This window comes from Oryctolagus cuniculus, chromosome 10 (genome assembly GCF_051225735.1).
Source record: "Oryctolagus cuniculus isolate XC-2025 breed Fujian yellow rabbit chromosome 10, ASM5122573v1, whole genome shotgun sequence".
Lineage (NCBI taxonomy): Eukaryota > Metazoa > Chordata > Mammalia > Lagomorpha > Leporidae > Oryctolagus > Oryctolagus cuniculus.
This window is the reverse complement of record NC_142876.1, coordinates 110,672,252-110,690,175: the sequence shown is the minus strand read 5'-3', so window position 1 is coordinate 110,690,175 and position 17,924 is coordinate 110,672,252.

Here is a 17,924-nt window from a genome sequence, read left to right as displayed (position 1 = left end):
TGGGCACCCTCGACAGCAGAGAGCACCCAGCTCTGCACACACACGTACACGCGACACAGTTTAACGTCAACGTTAGGCAGAGGTAGAGGTGAGAAGCGATAGCTGACAGTAAAACACAGTCACAGTGCTGCTGTTCTGTAATGAAAGTCATAGAAAACGTGCGGATTGCTGATGCCTGCCGCTGTTTGGTGTTTCAGGCTGCAGCTGACGGAAGGTGACTGAACCCAGGACTGTGAAACCGTGGAGAGCGGGACCTGGGCTGGAGGCTGCGCTGATGGGCTTAGCCGTGGTAAAGCAATGAGTGATTTTTCTAAAGAAGTATCAAGGACCCAAAATAGTAATTAGCACAGGAGAAGAACCATCGTTTGGATGCTGGAGTCACATAGGAGTCAAACAAATACAGGAGCAAATGAGAGTCTCCCCCACGACCCAGAGGAGTCCGTCCACGGGATCTGGGCACCCATTACTGCTGCAAGTGCATTCCCACAATGCATTAGGTTCCTGGGCCAGGCGAGAAGTGAGCGTCTCCTAAGGTGCCTGGTAAGCATTTCCTAAAATATAATTCCTTGCTTGGCTGATGAGGAAGAAAATCAAATGGGTTGGTGAGACAAGGGGAATTGTGAACGCAGCGGGAGTCATTCTGCTTCGAGGGGATGCTCAGGTGTGGCTGAGAGTTCCTGGGGAGCCCTAGATGTTAGCTGCACAGAAATAGGCACATGGACGCACATTCGAGGTAGTATGCAGATTTCCAAGGGGTCTACAGGCTGCTTAAAGCCAACCGGAGGCCCTGTCAGACAGCCAAGGCCCTGACTTCAGGACCCTGAGTTACAGGAGGCCAGGTCAGAGCAGCATGAGAGTTATGCACTCAGGGCTGGATTTAAACCCAGCCCCGTCGCCCAGCTGTGTCACCACGTGCAAGCCACGGCGCCTGAACACCTTCGCTTTCCCGTCACGGGCCTTGCATAGATGACCAAAATGGCATTCCAGATCAGTGGCACGCTTGATTCAGGCATGGCCCAAATTGTAAAAGATCAAGTTCTTCCGCATGTCAGACATCCAAATAAATCCCAGAAGAAATAAAATATTAGGATGTGAGAAATAAAATTCTAAAGGAAGTAAAAGAAACTATAAGAAACTAATTGCATAAACTTGGCCTACGAAAGATTGTTGTCAGCCAGCCAGAAGGAAAATTTGACAGAGTTTGTCCACGTAAAAGCTAAAATGTTCACGAGGCAAAGGTCTGCAAATAAAGTGATGGAATTTAAAAAAATAAGCTTTAAAATGTCAGCACGTTGAGATGAAGCAAGGGGAGTGTGGTGGCACTGTGATGCTGCACTGAACACAGGCACAGAGCAGACCTGGCGGGTGACAGGTGGGTGGGGTCTACTCCATGGATCCGCTGCACGAGGGGTGGTTGGCGTCCCACGTGGGACAGAGCGGCACGGGGCGAGATTGTGTCGTGCCGCTCGCTCAGAATGGAGTCCAGCTTCAGAAGGTGGACGTTCCTTTCTGCAGTTTTCCCTTTAGTATTGGTGGACTGCGGTGGACTGTGGGCCTCCGAAACGGAGGAAAGCAAGACCAAGAGTGGGCTACCCTCCATCCTGCAACCCCTCTCCCCACCACAGGGCGTACGTGTGGCAAAATGCCCGCAACGGGTGACTGGTTAAAGGACAAATGGCCTTTTTTGGTACCATTCTTATTCTTGCACTTTCTCTACAAGTTTGAAATCATTTCCAAATGAAAAGCTAAATCCCCATCGCTGCCCCTTGGCGCCCCCCATTGAATCTTAGATTCTCATCTTGTGTATTGTTCTTATCTCTGTCTACGGATTCCTGAGTTCTGTAGGATTTTACTTAGACCACCTCTGCAGATCCTCTCTGGAGCTCGCATTCTGTTTTCGTGGTGTGGAGTGTCCCCCACGTGTCCTTCCTCTATGGGTGCCGTCTGCTGTCCCTTTCTCGGTGGCAGCTGTGGTCGAGCGTCCAGTCTCTGTCGCCTGTTATCTGTGCTCTCCCCAGAGGCCCCGACCACCCCTATAGGTTCATTCTGGAGCCAGGTAAGAAGGCAGGTGTTTCCTGTGGACCCACATTCTCTTATCTCTGCCTCTTCAGATGAGGGTCACTTGACCAGTCCGGTCTTGCCAACTTCCGGGTAGCGTGGTGGCGTCTGTGTTCTGAGTGTGGGGTCCCTGAGACCCCTGCAGAGAAGTGAGTTCCTTCTTGGCAGTGTGCAGCCCATCCGGAGGACTTTCTCTGCCAGGAGACGGCGACAGCCCCGCCTGCAAGGCCCGGAGTGGCCTGGGCGCCTGCAGACCTGTCACTGTCGCCTCTCAGGGGGCTCTTCTTGGAGTTCTTCAGCTGGCCAGGGAAGGACAGGTCTCTGGGGCAGTGCCGGAGCCAGAGCGAGGGCGCCAGGGAGGAGCGAGGCGTGAACTAGCTGCCGTCCTGCGTGCAGCGCTCACCCGCGGGGGCACCGTGGAGCAATAGTCCCAATTCCCAGCACTGTTGAAATTTGGCTTCGTTGCATCAGCACTGACTCTGCAATACCCGGGCAGGGGAGACCGTGTTAGGAGCTGCTGCAGTTTGGTATCGATGTTAGCATTCAGCCAAATTTGTTTAAAGTAGAAACCATCCCCCAACCCTCAGAGACGGAGGGAGGGAGGGGGAAGGAGGAAGAGGAGCGGGCAGAGGCTCCCGGAGCAGGCTGTGAACCTGTGCCTGGGACAGACAGAGTCCTCTCCTTGAGGTCATCCTGTCCCCTTCTTCTTCTTCTTCTTCTTCTTCTTCTTCTTTTTTTTTTTTTTTTTTTTTTTTTTTTTTTTGACAGGCAGAGTGGATAGTGAGAGAGAAAGACATAGAGAAAGGTCTTCCTTTGCCGTTGGTTCACCCTCCAATGGCCACCACGGCTGGCGTGCTGCGGCCGGCACACTGCACTGATCCGATGGCAGGAACCAGGTGCTTCTCCTGGTCTCCCATGGGGTGCAGGGCCCAAGGACTTGGCCCATCCTCCACTGCACTCCTGGGCCACAGCAGAGAGCTGGCCTGGAAGAGGGGCAACCGGGACAGAATCCAGTGCCCCAACCGGGACTAGAATCTGGTGTGCCGGCGCCACAAGGAGGAGGATTAGCCTAGCGCCGGCCCATCCTGTCCCCTTCTTTCTCAGCTTCCTTCTGAGCCAAGCTCTGTGTGGCTTCCCAGGTGGACGTGGCTCAAGCTTCTTCGGGGTCTAGCTTCACCCCACAGTGAGGCAGATTCTGGCTTAGTCCCGGGTAGCATTCTTAACTGCATGGTAGGGTGTTGGTCCCGCTGTGGAGGTGAGGGGGACGAGAAGCAGGGAGCAACATGAAGGTTGCCCAAGGTCATCTTAAGAGGAGCACTGGGGGGCAGGATGGGGGACAGACGCTATGGCACAGTAGGTTAATCCTCTGCCAGCAGCGCCAGCCTCCCATGTGGGTGCTGGTTCTAGTCCCGGCTGCTCCTCTTCCCCTCCAGCTCTCTGCTATAGCCTGAGAAAGCAGTAGAAGATGGCCCAAGTGCTTGGGACCCTGCACCCACGTGGGGGACCAGGATGAAGCTCCTGGCTCCTGGCTTCAGATCGGCGCAACTCTGGCCGTTGAGGCTATTTGGGGAGTGAACCAACGGAAGGAAGACCTTCTTCTCTATCTCTTCCTTTTACTCTCTGTAACTCTACCTCTCAAATAAATAAATAAAATCTTAAAAAAAAAAAAAAGGAGGAGCACTGGGGTTGGGGCTGGGGGAGGGTCGGGCCCTGGGCAACAGGTAGGGGTGTAGGTTGGCTTCTACGATTGGACAGGGGTTGGCAAGGCTGAGAAGTTTCCAGAGGAGAGAGTAGCCCAGCCATGCATGCGAAGACAGAGACTAAACGCACATGGGTCTTGGGTTGTTCAAGAGCACAGTAGGGGCAGGGGCACCAGAAGAGAGAGTGACCCACAGGGTGTGGGCAGCAGCCAGGGGCCGATGGGGTGGCGAGGCCAGGCAGGTGAGGCCTGAGCCAGGATGGATAAAGAAAAAAGCCACTGTTAAGTGAGCAGGCGTGGCCAGGACGGGGACAGGGCCACTCCTGGTTTCTCAGCCTCCTGTTCTCCTGTGTCAGAGCCCCCCATCACTCTCCTGGGGCCATGAGTGGGTGGAGAACAGCCCGGCTCCTACAGAAGGACCCGCGCGTGGGTTGGTGCCCTCCTGGTCACACAAGAGAGTGACAGCAGCAATCCCCTGGGGAGAGCGAACGCTGGCCTCTGTGGAGGGCTGTGTGCCAGGCCCCAGCTGTGTGCTTCCCTCGATGCACAGGGACCCCTTCAGCCCGAATAGCACAGGGGAGAGACTCTCGGATCCGGAGTTCTTGTAAAGGGGGCGTCGTCGTGTGGAATCCACCTTCCTGGGTGATTGTGGGTGCAGCTGAGGAGGGCGGGGCAGAGGGGGGTGAGGAGGGGTCAGCACCAGCTGTTCTGGACCGCGCCGCGCACTGCTCAGAGGGCTGGCGTCTGTGTCTGTCAGGAGGCGGAGTATCAGGCAGATGCAGCTGCTCCCTGTCCTCGTGTGACTTGCACACTTGGAAGACTTGTCTGTCACAGTTCCTGGTATCTGGCAGATGTGTGTGCGTGAGGCCTCTCCTCTGGTCTACCTCTCCCCCTGCTGCATTTCTGCAGGATTTGACACACGTAACTCCATCTCATTTGGGCAGCTGTCGCAGCCCTATGTGTGATGGGTTATTAAGAACCTGTTTTATAGAGGAGGGCCTTTAGGCATGGAGTAAGGCCCCATCAGGCGGCGTCTGCCCTCATCCTCACTGGATACCCAGGAGAATCCAGACACAGGGAGATTCAGGACCTTGTCTGGGAAGAAGAGTAGCAGAATATGAATCCAGGAAACCCGGCAACAGAGCGCGCGCCCAGTGCACCTGCTCCTGTCCAGGTGTAACTGGGACACTGGGGTTGTCCCAGGGAGTCCCCTCCAAGGATCTGGCTGTGGTGGAGCTGTCCTGTTCTTTGTCCTCCACATCTACTCTCGCTTGCCCTTGGCTTCTGCAAACTGACCCCTCCCTCTCCTGCCCCAGCTCCAACCTCCATGCTTTGCCCTGACCCGGTGGGCCCTACCACCAACGGCCTTAGCGCTTCCCCTGGGGCTCCTGGACGCACAGCCAGGCCAAGCCTTTCCAAGCTGCCTTTTGGTTACAGTAGCATCTCCCTGCCTTCCACCACTTCCCTGGTCAAGGTCATGGTTTTCCCCATGATCTCAAGCCCCCTGGACCGTGATGTACTTAACCTTGCTCTTCAAGTCACCTCCCCACTTCAACATATTTATTGAAAAGGAAATGTTTTAGCTCCCCCCACGAATAGAAAACCAGCCCCTTTGAAATAGTCCTGAAAACAAACAGGAAACTATGAAAATGTAAAAGATTCGCTCACAGAACTTTCTTTCCTAGCACCATTTAAAATCGTGCATTTATTTGTGAGGATTTACGTGGCAAGCTGTCCACTCGACGATGAGTGGATGCAAAAGGGAACAGCATAAGATGATGAAAAAATACTGCAGACGGCAGAATCAGAGCCCAGAGGACAAGGAGCCTTCTGACAGAGCTCTGCTCTGTCATGGGAATAAGTATCTCAATTTTTAAAGAAGATTTATTTTATTTATTTGAAAGGCAGAGTAATAGAGAGGGAGAGCCAGAGAGAGAGCGAGCTTCCATCTGCTGGTTCTCTCCCCCGGATAGCTGCAATGGCCAGAACTAGGTCAGACGGAAGCCAGGAGCTTCTTCCTGGTCTCCCATGTGAGTGCAGGGAGCCAAGCACTTGGGCCATCCTCTGCTGCTTTCCCAGGTGCATTAGCAGGGAGCTGGATTGGAAGTGGAGCAGCTGGAACTTGAATTAGCACCCATATGGGATGCCAGCACTACCAACAGTTGTTTTACCCGCTACGCCACGATACCGGCCCCATGTATCTCCATTCTTACTCCAGGTCCTTGTCCTGATAGAGCTAAGAGTTCAAAGCACAGTGCACAAGTGAGAACAGGAGTGATTTAAAAGAGAGTGAACATAACATTCGTGTGTGCATGTGGGGCACCCCACATGGAGAGAAACCTGGTACCAGGGGCCGGAGAGCTGCCCACGAGGGGGAGAACAGAAGCCAAAAAGCAAAAAAAGAGGCGTTCCCATTCTAACAGTTACTTTATGGGATGGATGGTTGCACCCTAATTGAATATAAAGTGGGGTGGAGCCTGGGTGGGGCTTAGTGTACACAAGGCTTTCTGGGAGTATCATGGTGCCTCCACGTGGAGCTTAACTTCTATTTTGGCCATAATGGCGGCCCTTCCTTCCTGGCCCTAGATGAAACCCAGTTGCATCATGGGAAAGTGGGCGTGCTGGATTGACAGGTGAGGAGTGGAGTTTACAATGCAGGCTAGAGGCGGAAATGATGAAGAGCTTCTTCCAGCTCACCTGTTCCTACCTAAGCTTCCTGCCCAGTTCTCTGTGGTCAGTGCCAGGGCCAGACGAATATTTCTACAGACCCCTCGTGGGTTGCAGCTTGTCTAGGGAGAGGTATTGCCAAGTGATCACCACACCTGTCATGTGATTGGCAATTTCTCCAAAACCTGCTGGCTCATTGGTCATCTGAGCCCACTTTTCATTGGACAGTTTGTTTGTTGTCTTCCAGTTTCAGAGGTCAACCCTATTCAAGCAGGGGTTGGCATCTACATACTGTTGTCACAGGTAGCAGGTGACTGTTTGCTGTCCCCAGGAACGTACAGGATTTCATCTTTGCCTGGGCCGTGAGAAGTCAGAAGGGCCCCCATAGAAACCACTAGAGAGAGTGCACCCTCATGCCGAGGTGGGGTTGTGTTTATTTATCAACACAGCAGAGATTGACATTTTTCTTTTCTGGCCAAAGCCATTTACCTTTCCCCTTATTGTTTCAGTCTTTGGTTTCATGTTTATTAAGTTCTCTCTTTTCCCCAAGGTTACATAACTTTCACGAAATATGCTTCTGGTGTTTTTATGGTTTCATATTACGTTTGAATCTTTAATCCATCTAGAAGCCGGACTCTCACGTTATTTCATTTCAAGGGGTTGGTCATATGCCCAAAGTATTTTTTTTTTAATTTAAAAAAAATTTTTTTTTATTTTATTTGAAAACACAGAGAGGCAGACAACCGAGAGAGAGAGAGAGAGAGATCTTTCATCCACTGGTTCACTTCCCAAATGCTCACCATGTCCAGGGCTGGGCCGGGCTGAAGCCGGGAGCCTGGGACTGAATCCAGGTCTCCCACACGGGTGGCAGGCACCCAGGCACTGGAGCTGTCATCCGCTGCCTCCCAGGAAGCTGGATCGAGAGTGAAAGAGCCAGTTCTTGAAGCAGACACGGAAGTAGCAACTTGATTAACGCCCACCCATGCCTACACTGTTGATTAAAAAAAAAAAAGAAGAGTGTTTTCCCGTAGATCTGAAAGATCCCACCACTTCAGGCTGCCATATACATTTCCCTCTGTGTTCCACTGCATTCTTGCATCAGGAATGCAACGTTTAAAGGATTTTAGCTTTAATGTCCGACAGGGCACATCCCATCCCCCACTCCTTGGTTTGCTTTTCACATCCTTATGGCTGGAACACGGAGCTTTCTGGAGCGTCACGTCTCTGTGTCCAGCACACAGGCTCTCTCTCTGTGGACCGAGTCATTTCTGTTCCTCCGGTGAGCATTGAAGTCCTCTGCCCGTAGGTCCTGTGTGTGCTTCCTTGTTCTGTTCACCGCTAAGAATTCCTCATTTCGCGCTGAATTGTGAATGGGAGCTTTTTTCCCCCGATATATTTTGTTACGGCTATTTCGGGGCGTTGGCAACCCGCAGGGTTTTGTATATTTATTTTGTAACTGGCCACCTTGCTGGATTCTCTGCTCAGCTCTAACAGCTCCGTTCCTCCGTGCCTGTCTTCCTTTCTCTTCCCTGTGAGGCGGTAGCTGGGGCGGCCGGGGCCACGTTAGCCTGGCGTGCTGGGCGAGGGGACACGGCGGGGTCGCCCATCACGGCGGCCAGCGTGGGGAAGAGGCGCGTGGTCCTCCAAACAAAACACTGTTCCCATGAAGGAGCCTCTTTGACGTCAGCTGGTATTTTGGGCAGGAATTACAGAACGTACTGCGCAACAAGTTAAAAAACACGCTGCTTTAAAAAAAAAAAATACCGGCCCTTTTCCAACAAGATCAACAACCAACGTGTTACTTTTCTCACACCTTGGACATGTAGGAAACTGTGCGCTCAGGGAGCTGGCCGGGCGCCCTCCCGGGGAAGGTGCCAGGCGGGATGAATGCGGCAGGACAGGGGCTCGCTTTGCTCGTTTGCTGGACTTTGAATAGCTGCTAAGAGTCCCTGAGAAGCCCCTGGGCACCCCGGTGCTCCGAGAGCCAGCCGGGGCAGCTGGCGGCCTCTTCCGGGGAGGGCTGGCTCCCCACCCATCAGAGAGAGCTGCTGGCACTGGGGCCGGCCTACGTTCCCAGCATCTCGACTTCGAGCCCTGGAACTCAGGGAGGACGGTGGCTCTGTCCCCGTGGTGAGAAGAGGTCCTCCAGGACTCCCGTGTGCAGGGGCGGAGCCGGGAATTGAACTTGGTTAAACAGAGACATTTAAAACATGGGAACGCCTGGCACCCTTGGCTGTCAGACCTCCAATGTCATCACACCGTGCGCCCGAAGGTGTGGGCTGCGCCCTCACGATGGAGAGTGGGGGACAAAGGGAAAGCCCTGCTTAGCATCATCACCAGCGTGGTTCTCACTCAGAGACCCCCGGGAAGGGTCTCTGGGCCACTTTCAGAGCTTTTCCGAGATCCGGGGTGTTTGTGAGTCCACTGGGCAGCTCAGAGAGTGGGCCGGGTGTGTTGAGATGAGTTGGTTGTGACAGGCGGGTGTGAGAAGGGGAAGATGAGGGTGAAGAGTGTAAGGTGTGCGGTGCATAACACATCTTCCCAGGCAGACGAATCAATTAATTCACAGGCTTTTATTGGGGTTCCGCTCCCGGGCGAGGTTCCCTGGTCCCAACAGAGCAACAGAGCAGGGGCATAGGGGTTAAAGGTTGAGGCGGGTCTGATCCTCACTGGTTGACCTTTAGGCACCCACAGGGACCTTGACAAGGACTTTCTTCCCCGGAAGTAGGCCTCTCCATTCCCGGAAGTGTAGGCCTTCCCTCCTTGTGGCTCCCAAAGCTACCAAGGAGGAGGAAGCTGCCCCCCCCCGGGGGGGGCTCCTTGTGCCGTCCCCCTACAGCCCTGTCCCACTCCCACTGGAGGTGGGCACCAGAACAGTGGCCCACGGAGGTTGGGAGGAATGAAGGGCCGCCGAGTCCCATGGCCAGCACATGGCTTTGGGAGGCACAGGGGAGAGGGGGACAGGCTGGGATAGCCTTCGTCAGCTTCCCAGCCCTGGGGAGCCCAGGGGAGCCCTGAGCAGCTCCTTTGATTAAGGAGCGACTGTTAGGGTCCAGCCTGTTCCAGCACCTTCTCCCATCAGTCAGCAAACCTCTAGACCCCTACTTCGCATTCCTGCTGGCTAACCCAGGAGGTGGACACCAACCAGTGGGGAGCAGCCAGAACACCAGCCTGGGCAGAGCGCTGCGGGGGCACAGAGCCCGCCTCCCCTCTCTGATTTATCAAGGGGCGGGGGAGACCTGCAGTGTCACCTCCAGCGATCACCCCAGCCGCCTCCAGGGTCAACCACGCAGCCTTTCTTCCTGCTGCTTCCTCTGCTGGAGACCCCTGCCAGCCCCTCCCTCCACCCTCCAGCAGCCCCCAGCTCCCCCTAGCTGTCCTGAGACACACTGCACAATCTCCCCGCCTCACCCTCCCAGCCTCCCTCCCCTGAACCAGCAGGGCCTGGAATTAAGTCCTCCTATCCCTTGATCCCTGCCCTCATGGGAGACGTGGCTGTGGTCATCCTGGCTGCATCTCACACTGATGGAGGCAGACAGCTAGGATAACATCGATCAGACTTGTGAGCTGGAAGACCACGCCTCCTGCGTGACCTCATGCCCCTACCTGACCCCACCTGTATGCCCACCTGCCAATCAGACTACATAAGCATCCCCCTTTGGGAGTAAATAAAAGGCCTGGAACACGGTGGACCCCTCCCTTGTTGCCCGTGCCTTCGGGGGCCCGTAGCCCGTTGCCCTCTGCCCTGCCTCTGCTCTCCTGCCTACATGCTTGTTCCACGTGGCGCCTGGCCTGCTCTCTGCCTGGGCCCAGCTTAGCTTCTAGACTTCCTTCCCCCCTCATGAAAGCCCTCACTTTCCTGTGCATTTCTCTGGCTAAATGAAACCCTTAAAAAACTTCCCACGATGTCTGCTCTATGCGAGCCAGTGTTCAGAAGTCTCTGAATAAGTGGCAAGAACCCACATTCTTATTAATTTTGAAATTATTAATAAGGTGGGATGAAATCAGCGCCAGTGGACTCAGCCATGTTGGTCACGCCCCTGTCCGGGAACCACACACCCACCTCTCCCAAGCAGCTTCCCCCGCCCAAACACGACAAACGAACACACACACACACACACACACACACACACACACCCTGACTGCCCCAGGGGCTGGGCGGAGCTTTCCGGATTATCCTCCTACCATCTCAGGCTCCATCAGCCCACGTGCACAAGTCTTACAGCTCCACATCTTCTGTCCACTGTTTCTGTCCCTTCTGCTTCTAGGGGGCCACGCTGCCCACATGGCAGGGGGCTGGACCCTGTCTGGGAGAAGGTGCAGCTCAGCCCTTCGGAGCAAGCAGGATGGTGAGGCGAAGGGGCAGCAGGTACGGCCAGGTCCTTTGCAAAGGCAGCTGGTACTCTTATCTATAGGGGAATGGCACAAATTCTCTGAGCCTCAGTTTGCCCCTCTGTGAAGTGGGAAGGTAGTGAATCCTACAAGTAGGGGGGTCTGGGGGCACATGACTTGGTCTCTTCCCCTCCTGCCACCAGGGCCTAGTGTGCCATGGCTGCCTCCTGCCCCGGTGGCGGAGGCCATCTGGGGTACAGGGGGCTCTGTCCCCGAGACCATGGGCTGCATCCCTGGCCCCGTGTAGAGGGGAATACAGGGCAGCCCTGGAGCGGCGCTGGGCAGGCGGGAGGGGGTGGCCTTGAACGTCCCAGCCAGGCTGCTTGGCATACGGCGCACGTGCTCCTTGCTTCTCAGCCTCTGGGCCTGCGCCAGGGCCTGGAGCAAAACACACAGCCCCGAGCTGCATAAGCTTTCCCTCTTCTTCCCTTTTAATCACTGACTCAGGGCCGCGTCCCCGCCCCCCTGCCTTGCAGGATGTTATGAATGGAATGTACGAATTCCAGTCTGTGTGCGCCCAGGAATGCAGGCCAGGCTCCCCCCACCCCCCTCCCTCCCTGCCCCGGGCCAGGAACTCGGGCTTGCAGCCTGCGATCCAGAGATACAGAGGCAGGCCCTGGTGGCCATGGAGGTCCTGCTGCCCGCCAGCCACAAGCACCCCAAGAGACGCGGCCTGATGCCTGCAGGGGGAGACTTGGGGGGCAGCGGCGAGGTGAGGGGAGAGCGGCCGAGAACACAAGCCACCAGGACCCCACCACACTCACACCTCTGCACGGGGAATATGTGGTTCGCATGTTGAGGCACACACACACACACGCACCTGGGCACCACATCCTGGGGCGCGCACACACACACAGTGTATACACACAGCCTTTGAACACCCGCCGCCGCCGCCACCAAAGACGCACACCCTTAAAGTTTGCACCCTGAGATGGGCACTCCGTAGAGCGCGTGCTCTCGGCCTGTGAATCTCCCCCTGCAGGCATCAGCCTGCATCTCTCCAAGTGTGTGCGGCTGGTGGGCAGGCACCAGCACACTGTGCACTCCTCACACACGTGCTACTGTGGTGTGCACCAGACCCACGTGCCAGGGGCGCCTCCATCCCGGGCGTACTGTCCGCATCCAGGCTCAGCTTCCCTCTCCTTAGTGGGCAGACAGGCAGCCTGCAGAGGCCTGAGGTCCTGGATGGAGACGCCAGGCCCGGCTCTCTGGGCTGGCCCCGGGCAACGCTGCCCCTGGTTCTTCGCTCTGGCTCAGCTCCCCAGGGGCAGCCCGGCTGCTGGGGGCTGGCCTCCTACAGATAGGGTGGGCTGGGAGCAGCTGTGTTGCAGGGGCAGTGTTGAGGGGAGGGGCTCCTTTCTCAGGGGCTTTGCTAACTTGGGTCCCTGGGTCTGCGTTTTGTGTCTGCTTGAAGCTCTGACATGCAAGGCTTACTGACTGGAATCCGTTGCCTGGAAAACCACAGGGCCGACAGGGGCTCTAGGCCTGGCCCAGGCAGGGCCGGTCCTTCCCGTCCCCGCTCCCGGCCTTGGTGGCTGCGGGCCAGCCAGCGTGTCCCCGCCAGCTCCAGCACCTCCCAGGGTGCCCCCTCCGGACACCGTGCGCTCCCACGGGATACAGGGCAAGCACGAGCCTCCGGCCCCCTGGGACCCGGGGCATCCTGCCAAAGCTTTGAGCCCTCATTCATGCGTTCTGCATTCATTCATTCAATCATCCATTCAGGAATCATTCGCCCAGGGCTGCCGACACATCAGGAGACCCTTCCGCCTCTGTTCCCCGGGTCCTTGCCAACGCACAGTCACAGATCGGTTCTGTTTGGCTTTGCTATGATTCCAAAACGTCTGCTTCCATGTAAAATGTCACATTTCTGTTCTATAGGTTGTTTCTTAAAGGGGAAGGTCTGACCTCAGGCCTGTTTTCCCACCAAGCCCCAGGCCAGGAGCGGAGCCAGCCGCCCCCTTCTGACCAGCTGAGTGCTGCACCCTGCTGCACCACCTCTCCTAAGGCCTCCCTGGACCTTGGGATTAGACCCTGGAGGGGTTTCCAGCAGGGCGTCCACAGGCGGCCCCACGCTGCTCGAGCTGGGAGGAACCATTCACCATCCGAGTGTCTGAACCCCCCTCCCCCGACTCAGAATTTGGGTACCCATGCATGGGTTCCGGGGGCAGCCCACAAATCGCAGGTTCTGCACAAATGCACATAGCTTGAAAGATCCTAAGGCCGGGTGAAGCCACCTCCTGCTTCCCTCTCTTACGCCCCCTGCAGGATGAGGTATGCGTGGCAGGAGGACACATCCACTCCCACAAACACACAGCAGGACAATCCCTGGCCCGTTTTCCTGTTCACAGACATGGTCTCTTCTGACGTGCATCTTGTTGTCACCTCTTCCTCTCCCAAGTGAACATCAGTTGCAGGCTGAGGTCCAGCACCCAAGGGAGTGACCTCACCCACGCTCCCTTTGGCCCCAGGGAGTCATTTCCATGTCAGGTTAGGTTTTGGAGAGCTGGGTTTTTTAGCATCAGTTTGCACCACTTCTGTTTCTCTTCCATTTTTTTTGGTATTTATTTATTTTCATTCTGCTTAAAAGAGAGTGAGAGAGGTTGATCTTCCACCCGCTGGTTCACTCCCCAAATGCTTGCAACAGCCAGGGCTGGGCCAAGCTGAAGCGAGGAGCCAGGAACTCCGTTTGGGTCTCCAGCACGGATGGCAGGGACCCAAGCACCTGAGCCAGCATCTTCCCTCCCAGGGTGAGCATGAGCAGGAAGCTGGATTGGAAGCCGAGTAGCGGGGGTGCAAATCAGACACTCCCATTAGGGGGTGTGGGTATCCCAGGTGGCAGTGTAGCCACTGTGCCAAATGCCCACCCGTCCTTGTTTAACAGAGTAAAGCACACCAGCACTTTGAAATGATTGCACGGCTATTGTACCAACAGCCAGGGGGCGCTGCTGAGTGGACCAGCTCTGCCCGCTCGCCAGGGCTGGTGTACGGTGGACACTGGGGAAAGTGGGTTAGAAGTGTTGGCATGGACTACACCAAAATGTACCTTTCAGAGTGTTGAACAAAGACAGGGTGAGGCTGCTGTCTCCTGGGAAGTGGGGATTCCTGGGAATATGTCTGCATTAAGCAGTTGGCTGCTTCCCAGGCCTTGGGCACCAAGGCCAGCGCAAGCCCAGCATCTCACTCCAGTTCATCGCTGCTTTGTCGTGATACCTGGGCTCATCATTTCCGTTTCAGAGATGAAGTAGCCCAGTGCTGGAAGATGTGAGCGACTGGCCCAGGTCCAGTACAGATCTCCCTGACACAGCAGGGTTCCACTTAGGGTCTTTCACACTTGGGCGGGGTGAAAGCGAGATGCAGTCAGTGGAAGCTGTACTTCGAAGTTTCATCTTGGTCTTCGACCTTGCCTTGGGCGGGCGCCATGTGTCCCAGCGCCCTCTTGTCTTTCAGGCAGAAGAAGTTCCCAGGCAACCCCAGGACCATCGCGGGGAAGACCTGCACTCTCTGCCGTGTTCCGTGTGGCTGAGCTATGGAGTCTGATAGGCTGGGTGTCCTAACTGTATTTTAGATGTATGACATCTTCAACTTGTAGTGGCTGTCATGGATGTGGTGCATGGTAGGTCGGGGAATTTCTGCACGAGATTTGCCGCAGGTGCTGGAGTTAGCTGGAATACATTGCAAAAACCAAACCTTGCTGAACTGGCCTGGTTTCATCCCCCCTACCCCGGCCATTGGAGGCAGTTCAGACTGTGAGCTGCTCCAGGGCTCTGTTACCCAGGGAGAGGAGCCCCCAACCCCTCCTGGCACCTGGATTTCCTCTGCTCAGCACATGGGGCCAAGAAGGTGCTTGAACGTGGAAGGTCTCCTTGCCGAGAGAGTCCCAGGGCCTCCAGCCTCATCACTTCCAAGCATGGTGACGGACAAACAAGCATCCTAGGGTCACACTTTCCAGGGACATCTTCCTTTTCCTCCCAATAGAGGGGGCAGGTCCTCACACCCTGGGGTGACAGGGTCCCCATGGGAGCTGCCTGTGAAGTGTGGCCTGTCCCCACATCTCCAGCTCTCAGTGGAGTCCTTTGTCCACTAATCTCACAGGGTAGCCCTAGTGCTACCATCTCCGCTTCTCGTCCCAAAGATGTGGGTCGATAGCGTGAGGCATCCTGGGTGGATTCTAGTTCTCCATGATAGGAGAGCAGGTGCCAGGAAGAGCATGGATATGTTGGAACTCAATCAAATCAAATTATACTGATCTAATCAGTCTAATTATCAGATCAGTCTAATATACAGTCTAAATATACAGAGAAGGGGAACATGGGATTCACTAGAATTCCTCTTGGGCCACCATTGCGTCTGTTTGGAAGAAAGAACCCTGTTGGAGCTGAGACCTCTCCAGGGCTCACTCAAATCATGGAGATTGGTTGATAAAGATCTAAGGGTGCTGAGTCCTCTTAACCAAAGTATTGCACATTATGGGCGCCATGATGCATTTGCATGTGTGACTGTGATGGTAGAAAACAGTTGGAAGCTAATGGCTCTGGGTGACAGGGGGGAGGTTCCAGGATGCAGGGGGCAGGAAGGAGAAAGGAGAAAGGAGAGGAGGGGGATAAAGTGGGCTGGCACAAGCTGGAGGGGGTAGGAAAAAACCCAGTGGTACCAAGGGCGTTAGGAGCACACAAATGCTTACTGAGTATCTTAAAGGGAAGGCAAACTGGTATAAGCTTCACTTCCCCTACACAGTCTTTATTTACATTTCCATAATTTATAGTGCTTGGGTTATTCACTGTGTTGGGTAGCAGGGGATCTGAATGCTTGTTGTAAATTGATAATGATTTGGCTCCCCAACTCGTACAGATGCCTAAGCCCTAGAGTCATGGGTTGTTGATACCAACAGGCTGGAGGCGGGATCCAGTTATGGTGGCTGGGAAGGGGGCCCTGGGGTGGGGGCCTTGAGAGCCCTTCTAAAGGGAGGGCAAGGACTGAGTTGGGCCTGGCCCCTCGTCTGCTTCCTGGCTGTCCATGAGATTTCTCTCCGTGTCATTTCTCTGCCATCCTAGACCTCCCCAGAGAGCTGAACCAGTACAGCCCAACCAATCTTAAACTCTGAACCTCTATCCGCTGGTTCACTCCCCAAATGGCCACAACAGCTGGGGCTGGGCCAGTCCAGACCCAGGAACTTGAAACTCCATCTGGGTCTCCCACGTGGGTGGCAAGGGCCCAAATACTTGGACCATCTTCTGCTGAATTCTCAAGTGCATTGGCAGGGAGCTGGATCAGAAGCAGAGCAGCTGAGACCGGAACCGGCACTGCGATCTGGGATGCCGGTGTCACAAGCGATGGCTTAATCCACTGTGCCACAACGCCGGCTCCTCGCGTCATTACTTTTCACTATATCTAAAAGAAGTGGGGGAGCCTTTTGAACTGGTTTATCAGGAAGCATTTGGGGAGCAGGGAGGAGAAAGCCTCAAACGTTCTAAGCTCCGAGAGAGGGGCTGGTAAGGGCTTAGAAGCCCGGAGCGCTGATTGAAATGCGGATGGCAAAGACCACACTGACGAGCTCTCTGCTGCAAGTGTGGATTCTGGTGAGAACTGGACTGAAGTCACTCTGGTTTGCGGTGACCGAGAACTTGTGTTTGCTGTGTCTGTGTCCAGAGGCTCCGTGGGAGGCTGAGCTGCAGAGGTGGCTTGGTTCGTGTGGCAGAGGAGTTGTGGGGCAGCTCGGAGCTCGGGCTGCAGCACGGGTGGTGGTCCCTGCTCTAAGGCATACGGTGAGAATCAGGAGTCAGAAATCCCAGAGCGAAACCATCAGGAAAGCGCGCAGCCTGGCCGGAGCAGGAAGGCAGAGGCAGCTGATTTGGGATAGGAATGAGAGGGATAGAGATGAGACCAGGGGCTACAGCTACTAGTGCGGGGGAAAGGGAGCTGGTGTGCTTATTAGCAAGGGGAGGAAGATCCAGACGGCACATCAGAGAACTCGGAGGCTGCTCTCCCATCAGAAGCCCAGAGACCTGGGAGGGGAGAATGGTTTTTGTGACAGCCGGAGCTGCTGTCTTCCAGCTTGCCCGAGACTACCCCGGATTCAGTTCCCCTCCCCGTGCCTGGCTCGTGAGGCCCTGGGGGAGGTGCTGCGGTGGGCCCAGGCTGGGCTCGTGCAGGCGGTCGACCTCACAGCAGCGTCCACGAGCTGGAGCTGCCGGTGTTCCAGGTGCACAGAATGCTGTGTTAGGAGGCCGGTGGTGGCTCCCACAAGCGCTCAGAGGAGAGCCAGGGAGGCCAGGCGGAGTCCTGAGTTGTGGGGGTGACGCTGATGCTGAGAGCCCAGGAAGGTAAGGTGACCGTGGAGTGACATGCTGGCTTTGGGAAGCCTCGGGTACCTGTGCACAGCCTCGGACAGCAGCCACGTGAGCAGGCATGGAGCTGGGGAGGGGAGGCATGGAGGCTTCCCTGCCAAGCTGTCGGGAGCCCAGCCTGCACCCTGCGGGGCAGGAAGTTCCAGCAACTGGGCACGCTGCATGGGGACTTCACGTTTGCCCTGCTGTGTTTCGGTCTTGCCTTGATTTGATTAATATTCCAATTTCCCTGCCTGTCCCTTTTGGAAGGGACATATATGCGCTGAGTGTGTCCCACCCTCGTGTCTCAGAAGCAGGGGACTTGTCTTCTGTCATGCAGAGAGGAGCTCACAGCTTCACGGTGCGCCCTGAGTCTCAGGTGAGATGTTGGGCTTTGGAGTTAATGTCGGACTGCGTTGAGCCTTGGAGCGGTTGTGGGTGGGATGATAGCAGGTGGTACGTGAGGAGGACATGAGGTCGGGGGAGCCAGGGCCAGGAGGCTGTGGTTTGAGTGTTTTAGCTCCTCCGTGTGTGCCCCACAAGTGGGGACTGCTGGCACTCACAGGGTGGAAGCGCAGTTCGGATGCGGTGGCCAGGAGGTGCGCCCCGTGGGAGGTTCTTGGGTCACTGGGGGTGTGTCCTGGGGAAGGCAGAAGCCGGGTCAGGTGGGCCTGAGCTGGGCCTGGGCTCTCCCTCTGCTTCCTCGCTGCCACCATGTAATTGTTCCTCCGCCTCCTCCAACCTAACCAGACAGACCCTCTTGGCCTGGGACCCTCTAAAACCAC